This window comes from Trifolium pratense, linkage group LG5, assembly GCF_020283565.1.
Source record: "Trifolium pratense cultivar HEN17-A07 linkage group LG5, ARS_RC_1.1, whole genome shotgun sequence".
NCBI classification, from domain to species: Eukaryota; Viridiplantae; Streptophyta; class Magnoliopsida; order Fabales; family Fabaceae; genus Trifolium; species Trifolium pratense.
In genome coordinates this window covers 9,743,747-9,753,879 of record NC_060063.1, presented here as the reverse complement: position 1 = coordinate 9,753,879, position 10,133 = coordinate 9,743,747, and positions in this window count along the sequence as shown.

Here is a 10,133-nt window from a genome sequence, read left to right as displayed (position 1 = left end):
ACAAAAACAAAACACCAAATAAAGAAATGCTAATGAACCTCTCCGCAAAAAAAAAATGAAAAACAAAGAAAAGTTTGACAAATAAATTCTCTAGTATGATGATGTTTGAATTTTGGGGGGATGTTTGAATAATCTAATTCTTTGTTAAATGAGTGATCTTTAAAACTCCAAGTTTTTCTGCTTACCATACAAAAATATCCACCCTAAAACCTTAGCCCCGTTATAACCCTCAAGTCCTCTTAAAGTGTGAACTCTTATGCATGTTGATCGATTGTTAGAATGTTTGCAAGCTTATGGTAGAATGGCTATGTTTGTGTTGATTGAGTGAATATACCAATTTAAACAGGAGAGAATGTGAGGGAGTGAAGTGATTATGGTTTGGTCAATATTTGTGAAAAGTTCTTGATTTTTCGGTATTAATTTGTGTGCAAGTAAATTCATGATAGGGATGATCATTGAAATGATAATTGTGATGTTCTAACTTGACTGACTTTGATGGCTTTGAATTAGACTGTTTGATAGTGCCAGGTTTTCCGATGGATGAAGATATTCCTTGAGGACAAGGAAAAGTTCAAGTTTGGGGTTGTGATGACTTCATGTCATTACTATGTTTTTTTTAGCAAATGCAAGCAAACAAGTAGGTTTATACCATGTTTTTAGCAATTAAATAAGAAGAAATTGCATGAAATATGAGATAGCATGATAACAAGAAAAGATGAAAAATTGCCTAGCTTCTGCCTTCTGCGCCCAGCTTAGGGGCAGCTGAGCCCAGCTTGAAAATTGAAGAATTGCTCTCTGCCTTCTGCGCCCAGCTTGGGCAGAGCCAAGCCTGGCTTGGCACGAATTCTGCACTATAAATTGAAAACAGTTTCTCATTTTAGGGATACGAAATATTGGATCGAGAACTGATTTTTGACGGCTATTTCAGAGGATCAAAGAGGCATTCAAGCAAGGATTCAAGGGTGGAAACACATCTAATCCCTTCTTGTAATGATGATTTCTTTCACTCATGTTAATGTAATTTCTTATTTAAACATGTTTGGCTAAATCTTTATGATTGATCTTTAGGGGATTCTAATTACTTTTAATCTTGAAAAATGTGATTGTCATTTGATATGATGAATGAATTACGAAGTTAGTTTCTATTGATTATTCCTTATGCTTAATGCTTTATATGATTTGGCCAATTGTATGATGATTTCAATTATTTGTTTTACTATGAAAATAGGAATGAATCATCGATCTAGGAATAATTGATCAATTGACTTTCACTTAAGATATTTTGGATTGTTAATTGAGATTTTAAGGATTAAAGTTTTTATTCCTCAATTGATCATAGATTACCTAAGACATTAGGAATTGATGATCAAGGGAGAGGATTGTGTTACCAAGACATTGGGCATAATCAATTATGTTTAATCTAATCATGAAACTAAATTGAGTAATTTGTTCTCATACATGAAATTACCAAGAGAAATAGTAATTAGATGAACCAAAAAGATCAATCGTTTTTCTTTATCAATTTGAATTTTAAGTCATTTCTTAAGTTTATGATCAAAACTTTGAACCAAGCAAAACTCCCCCCTTTGCATTTTAATTATTAATCCTAAATTAATTTAATTGTTTTGTCGAGATTGAAACAATCCCTGTGGATACGAACTTTGATTATACTACTTGACGGCGATTTAGTACACTTGCTAAATTTCTATCAAGCAGCTTGTAAGTCTAATGGAACAATCCATTGATGATTTAAGATGAAATCTGACACCTTTGCATGGAGAAAATGATGTAAGTGCTGAGGAATTTGTAAAAAGTTAACCAATTGAACTCCACTCCACTCCCTTACGTCCATGAATTTGTAGTGAAAACATTCCAAATATATTTCTTAGAAACTGGCTGTTAAATTCCAATCAATATTTCTTACTTCTTCTACGTTCGAAATCTCTCCAATCTTTTTCTTCTTCTTTTTTTTAGTGTCTAATATTTGATAATTTCAAAATGGCCAACTTATAATTCATAAACAAAAATTAAAACAAAACATAGAAAATCCTTATGAACATAATTTCCTATGAATTTGGAAGTAAATATGATCGAAATGTTATGGCATTTAAACCACAACTACACTCAAATGTTACTATAAATACCTATATACAACCATGCCATGAATCACATCTCTCCAAAGAAAGACATAGAGAAATTACATTATTATCCTAAGAAAAATCAAGTCTAAAAACCAGCAAGTTTAGCATACAATGGGTTTATTAGGCAAAACAAATTTGGGCTATTCCGAAAAACCTCCTGCAAAAAAGAAGAATTTGAAAGATTCTAAGAAAAATCATGTCCCAAGTGCTCCGAATGGTCTTAGTTATTCAGAAAAACCTCCCGCAGAAAAGAAGAATCCGGAAGATCCTAAGAAAAATCATGTCTCAAGTGCTCCGAATGGTCTTAGTTATTCAGAAAAACCTCCCGCAGAAAAGAAGAATCCGGAAGATCCTAAGAAAAATCATGTCTCAAGTGCTCCGAATGGTCTTAGTTATTCAGAAAAACCTCTAACAAAAAACAAGAATTCGAAAGATATTAAGAACTATTCACTCGCAAACCAGGACCATATGGCCTACAATGACGGTCGTCAAAAGAATTAGTTGCTAAATAAAAGAGGTATATTAAGACATTATGATTGTTTTTTATTATTTCCTCTCGTATATTTTTTATGTTTTAATATATATTTTAAAAAGTTTCAGCTTAAAATACCACAAATTAAACAAAAATAATAATTTGAATAAGTCACTAGAGATTTGGATAAACAACTAATTTGTAGTTTATAGCACAAATATTTATCATGATAAACATTTATGTATATGTTTACATAAGTTATTTTTATAATATTTTAAGAAATTACAACCTCAATTTTAAAACCATCTTAAAATGATTTTATTATAAAATGATGGTTATGATTATTGCAGTTATTACAACCCCAACAATAATTGAGTGAGTCTATTATGAACCTCTAAGTTCAATAATGGTCTTTCACAAATTTTGGTAAATTTTTTTCATAATAATAAAACATGGTTAACGAAAATAATATTGTATTAAAATTTACTTAAAATATATTATATTTATTTTTTTACTACATTCATATTAGATGATCTCTAAGAAATACTTTTTTTTGTCCTCAAAGAAATATACTAGAGTTTTGGTTTGAAACATCAAGTGAGTCATATGAAGGAGATGCAAAAAATTTGTTTGGTCGGATTATTTTTTAAATAAAGTATCTCCTTATTTGTATCTTTACCTCTTTTTTATTGTATATTTATTTATTTTCCATTTAATGAAAAGAAAAAAAAAAGGAACACCATACTAGTTAATTATTAAACCTTTATATTGAATTTACATATTCATCATTTGATCATTTTTGTAGGATCTTTTGCTCGTGGAAAACACATAGGGGAAGAAAATTTCAAGCATCAGATTCTATTGTTATTTAAAGAATAATCGTTTGTTTCAAATTTGTTTTAATATTTAGATTTATAAATTATATATGCATGAAGAAAATCTGCATTAGTTATAGTTTACAATTTGTTGTGGTTACTTATGGAGCAATCACAACTTTTATTATAAATCAAAATACACATAAAGTATAATATATAAGTGTGTGTAATATAGTGAAAATTATTATGAAATAATTCAAGTATAGAAATAATTCTATTTTTTATTTATTAATTTTCTTTTCAAGTATCCTTGTGCGTTACGAAAGAGTTAAATTACCATGCATATTGGTTTCAAATAAATTTGAATTGGTCACATATTTATTATTGGGTCAAAAAAATTAACCCAATAAATCAGAATATATACATAGATGGAAAATTAAAATTAAGTAGAAGTAAATACAATCAATGATCTGACAACATTTTATGATAAGCACAAGTACAAAAAGAGATTCAAATTAATACAATAAAAATTGAAATCAAAGAATAAAAGAAAACATAAGTATATGGTATCATGAATTAATAACAACATCTATTAAACCCATTGGTGAAAATATTGTCTATTTTCTCCTTCCAAAGACATTCCCCATGGTTGGAAGTTTAACCCCCGTAGTGGTAGAGGATGATGATGTTGATGATGGCCTAGTGGTTGGACAAAGAATTTTTTGAATATTTGGATTGTTAGAACTCATGGTGCAATTCACAAATAGCTTATAAAATTCAAGTTTTGAATGAAAGATATCTATCTATCAATGAAAAACAAGCTTTTTTTTTCTGTTACAGGTAAACAAGCTTTTTTTATGAGAGAAAATGTTAACAAATATATTTGTGGAATGAGTAATGAAGAAGCTATGAAGAAGCTATATATAGCAAAACCATATGTAGCTAGCCCTAGGAGTTTCCAAGTAAAAGCGTTATGTGAAAATATGAAAATCAAACGTTTCTATTTTTTATTTTTTAAATTATTTTCCAAGTATTCTTGTGCATTACGAAAGGTTAAATTACCATGCATATTAGCTTAAATTCAAATAAAGTTGAATTGGTCACATATTTATTATTTGCATAAACCATCGAACCTAACATGAATTTTACAATCCGCGCTGTTTACTACACGCCTTATACACGGACGGTGGCAATATTGTAAATATCATCAGTATATGCAAGTTTATGAAAAACTATGAATTTTTTTTTTTTTTGAGGTTAGCAATATAGTTTAATTCTTCCTCTGTTCCTTTTTATTTGTGTGTTTTAGGAAGAAAAAAAAAATCAAACTAAGAAAATGTGTTTTTGCACTGTATCTTCCAATTATATCCAAATTTTAATAAATTCTTTTTTTTTTTTTGCACACCTTTTCTCTTTCCAATAAATTTAATATATTGTGTAAAAAAACAAATTGAATATGTTATTTACCAAAAAAAAATTTAAAAAAAACATCTGTAGTTTTCCAAATATATAGCATTAATTAGTTTTTATTGAAAGGATGCTATAATAGACTAAATATAACCTTAAATTATCAAAACGACAAATAATTTGAAATGATTTTTTTTCTAAAAAAACAAATAAAAAGGAACTGAGGTAGTATCATGCAAGTTTATAATCTACAATATATGAAAAGATGATACGTATGAAATCACCAATTTGCCCCTATTTCAATTTTTGACACATAATCATTTTTAAGGGTATTTTGTGTCTTTATTAAAAAAAGTTAGTATGAAAATGCTAAAAAATTTCTAACATGTCTCAACAGGATTCGAGCCATTAACCTTTTAGTTACACTTCTTATTATATTTACAACTAGGCCATATGAATTAATTTGTTATATTTTTGGAACTAATATAAGTTAAATGCCCAATTGTAACTACAAAACTCCACTTTATTTGTTACTTCTCCCACGATTTTTTTTCTTTTTATCTAAAAATCCAATTTTTTGTATGTAACCCAAATTCAAATTAAATTACCTCACTTTATATCTACAATATATGAAAAGAAGATACATGTGAAATCACCAATTTGCCCCTTTTTCATTTTTTGAGACATAATCATTTTCAAGGGTGATTTCATATGTATCTTCTTTTCATATAATGTAGATTTTTGGAACCCATATGAGTTAAATGTCCAATTGTAACCACAAAACTCCACTTTATTTGTTACTTCTCCCTCGATTTTTTTCTTTTTATCAAAACTCCAATTTTTTGTATGTAACCCAAATTCAAATTACCTCACTTTATACAAATTCAATTTTTTTATTAAACAAAAATCAATTAACGAGGCATCGATATATCCTATACAATCTACTATATAAGCGAATTAATATAGGCGGTATTAATTTTGTTTTAATTACTCAATTTAAAACGTATATTTACCTTACAAAAAAATAAAATAAATAACACATAGATATTCACATAAAATTAATAACTATGACCGACGAATGAACATATTACACAAAGATACTTTTTTTTTAAGGAAAAAAGAAGATACATATGAAATCACCAATTTTCCCCTTTTTCATTTTTTGACACATAATCATTTTCAAGAGTATTTTGTGTCATATTTAAAAGTTAATAACTAATTTCAATATTTTAATATTTTTCTTTAGGTGGTTACTTTCATTTTAATATTTTGTGTCATCAATACATTGGTCAGATATTTTAATAACTAATTTCAATATTTTAATATTTTCTTGAGGTGGTTTCCTGATCTTTAATAATTTATGTAGGACCTAAATTTATACTAAAGATATTAATAGGAGAACCTATTATTTTTCTGATTTCTACGATATTTATATTTTTAATCATATATTAATAAAGTTGTTCATTCTTCATAATTTCTACAAGGCATATATTTATACTCATATATTAATACAATGATCTAATTTTTTGTGGGATTTCTGCGAGAACTGTGTTTTTACTCTTATTAATGAAGTTTTCAGTTATTTACTATTTTTTGTGAGACCTATATTTATACTCATATATTAATACGAAAATCTACTATTTTTTGTGATTCTAACTTGTGTTTTTACTAATATATTATGTTGTCTATTTTATTAAATAATTTTACGGACTATATTCATATTAATACGGGAACCTCTTTTTTTTGTTATATCTACGGGCCTTATATTTTTACTCCTATATTAATAAAGTTTTTTTTTTTATAATTTTACGAGTTATACTCATATATTTATACGGGGACATAATCTTTTGTGTGAATTATGTGGGACCTATATTTATCCTCTTATTAATAAGGTTTTCTGATCTTTAATAATTTATGTAGAACCTATATTTATACTCATATTTAATACGGTGACCTAATTATTTTGATGATTGTTGTGAGACCTATATTTTCACTAACATATTAATAAGATTGCATATTTTTTAATAATTTTTATGGGACTATATTCATACTCATACATATATTTATTACAAGGACCTAAGAAAATAAGATACATGTGAAAATCTCATGTTACCCCACTTAATAATTTGACACATCATCACTTTCATGGGTATTTTGTGTCATATTTGAAACTTAGTAAATAATTTCAATATTTTTAATTTTTTTTAGGTGGTTAATTCCATTTTAATATTTTACTCCTTCCGTTTTTTTATAGGTGTTCAGTTAGAATGATAACACTAAATTAAGAAAGTGGATTTTTGCACACTCTCTTCCTATTATACCCTCTTTTTAATTCACCAATAAATTCCTATTTTATTGCACTTTTTCAAATAAATTTTAGTTTTCAATTTTTTACTATTTTGTTAGAGCTATATTTATAATCATATATTAATAGGAGAACCTAATCTTTTGTGTGATTTCTGGGGACCTATGTGTTTATTTTTTTTGGGTACATGGGGACACATGTGTTTTACTCATATTAATAAACTTGCCCATCTTTTATAACATTTGGAGGACCTATATTTATACTCATATATTAATATGAAAACTTTTTTGTTTGTGTGGTTTCTACGGGAGGACTTATACTTTTAATTATATATTAATTAAGTTGTTTGTAACAAAAATAAAATAAAAATTAAGTTGTCTATTTTTTTTTTACAATTTTACAGGTTATACTCATATTTAATACAGTGACCTAATTATTTTGATGATTGTTGTGGGACCTATATTTTCACATACGATTGCCTATTTTTTTAATAATTTTTACGTGACTATATTTATACTCATATATTAATACATTGACATAAGTTTTTTGGTCATTTTTACAAGACCTATGTTTTTACTAATATATTAATAAGGTAGCCTATTTTTTTCATAATTTTGACATTATCTATATTTATATTCCTATATTAATACGAGACCTAAGATTTTTTGGTGATGATTTTACCATTGTTCTTTTTCTATTTTTTTTACCAAATATTATATCCCTTCTATTTTTTTTTATATTTTAATCTACTTTCCAATGAATTTCATCTTACCAAATGAGGAGCGGCAACGCCGCGACTCCCGTGCGAACGCACGGGTGTCATGCTAGTTAACTATGAAATTTCATAGGTTTAGTCCAAAAAAAAAATGAAATTTCACTGGTTTTTTTTATGAATGATGGTGGCTCTGTAAGTGTACAGAATCGCTACCAAATAATAAAGTAGTAAGTTATTGTCTCCACAGGAATTGTGTCAAGGCGACTAGTTTCGTTTAGGAATTAGGATAATTTTGTTTTCGCTTTGTTGGTTTGTAAAGGTTTTGACAAATAAAAGTAAATATCAATTAAAGTAAAGAGCAATTTAAATAAAGAGTTGAGTTTCAGATGAGAACTGGTGGTTAAGTACTTTTGAATCTCTCCCCTGTTTCTGCTTGGTAACTGGCGTTATATCTGCTCACTATCGAAGTATTATCCGGAGATTAATTTCTATTAAAGTAAGCCTAGTAGAACTATACTTACTTTTATTGTAATCTGTTTAGGTTGAACCAATTAACCTAGGTTTAGCCTTCGTTATCTCGTGTCCTTACCTTTAACGGCTTCAGCCTCGAAGGGGTGTCTAACCTTTAGAGGTTCAAAATTTAACAAGTTCTCTATAGCATGCTCGGATTCCTAATATCAGTACAGAATTTAACTATGTGTAATTCTTAATCTCAAACCTAACCGCATATACTGAATTTAATAGTCTCATATTGGTAGGTTATAATATCTCTTTGATTCAGTAGTCTTATATATGTCACGGTATCTACTTCGACTCTAGTTACTCGCAGAATATGTGCGCTTTCATATATGCTAGTGTAATAATAATTAAATAGAGATAGTAACAGATAATAAATGAATAGCAATTGTAAATAGTCTTGGAAAATTACCAAATTACATGTTTCAAGCAGTCCTAGGGGAGTTCATCTACTTGATCTAACCCTGATGGGTTTAGCTACTAAAGACCATACAAGAAAAGAAAGAAAAAATAAGCATAAAGAAAAACCTTTATGCCTTGAGAGCTCCTTAGCCCTCCTTTGCTCCTCCTCCTTTACTTCTTAGAGGCTTATAGCTCTCTAAACTTTTGAATGAATAATTGTGAAAGAGAAGAGCTCTATTTATAGTGTTTTTGGACTTGGGCTGCAAGCACCATCGTACCGCGCTGATATTCATCGTGGCGAGATGAGATTTTTACTTGCAGCCCAAAATTTTCTGATTCTTTGCAGATTTTCAGCATTTCCATCGTGGCCACGATGGAGTCCATAATTAGATTTTTTTCTCCAACATGAAAGGTGTAGCTCTCTGTCTTAGCTTTCCAACGCATGGTCACGGGACTCGATGCGATACTCGTAGCTCCAGTTATTACGTTTTTGGTACGATGTGGTATTTCTTCATTTTTTTTCCATCTTGCGCACCGTACCCATCGTGGCCACGATACGATCCATCGTGCTACGATGGATTGATTTTTTATAATCTTTTAACCACCTTCTCATCGTGCTACGATGGTCATCTATCGTGGTGCGGTGAATTCTTCAATTTCTTCCTTTTTTGACCCTTTTTGTGCATTTTTCACTTTTCTTGATTCTTGGTCAAGTAACTTAGTAACTTTGGGTATTTGCCTGCATTTGGTCTTCAATTGTTACTGAAACTACTCTAAAATACTACTAAAAACATCATATAATTGACTGTCATCAATGAACAATTTGCCATATTATTCTGATATGTATCGGTGCACTGTTAAGGTTGATAATTTTAATAGATTAAAAATTTATAAATATTATTTGTGAACCTATTAAAGTTATCCACCCTAGTAGGGTGTACAACAAGTACATACCAAAATAAGATGTGTACCGAAGAATTCACATTTTTTAAAATTAATCTTTGAAAAATTGAAGATTTTTATCCAACAATCAATAAAAATATATCAGACATAAGTAGATATGTATGCGAAGTAAAATTTAATTAAAAATTATAAGTTTGTGGCTACCACATACAAAATTACACTTATTTTCATAAGATAATGTTTGTCTCACTAATTTTTTATTGGCTTAATTACACTTTTAGTCCCTTATTTTTATTTAGGTTTTAAGTTGGTCCCTTATCTTTTAAAAGTTTCAAGTTGGTCCCTTATCTTTTCTACAGGTTTCAAGTTGGTCCCTGCCGTCAAATTTTTCATTATTACCGTTAAATTTGGGCACGTGTCATCTTTCCAAGTGAGGTTTTTGTTTGCCACGCGAGAT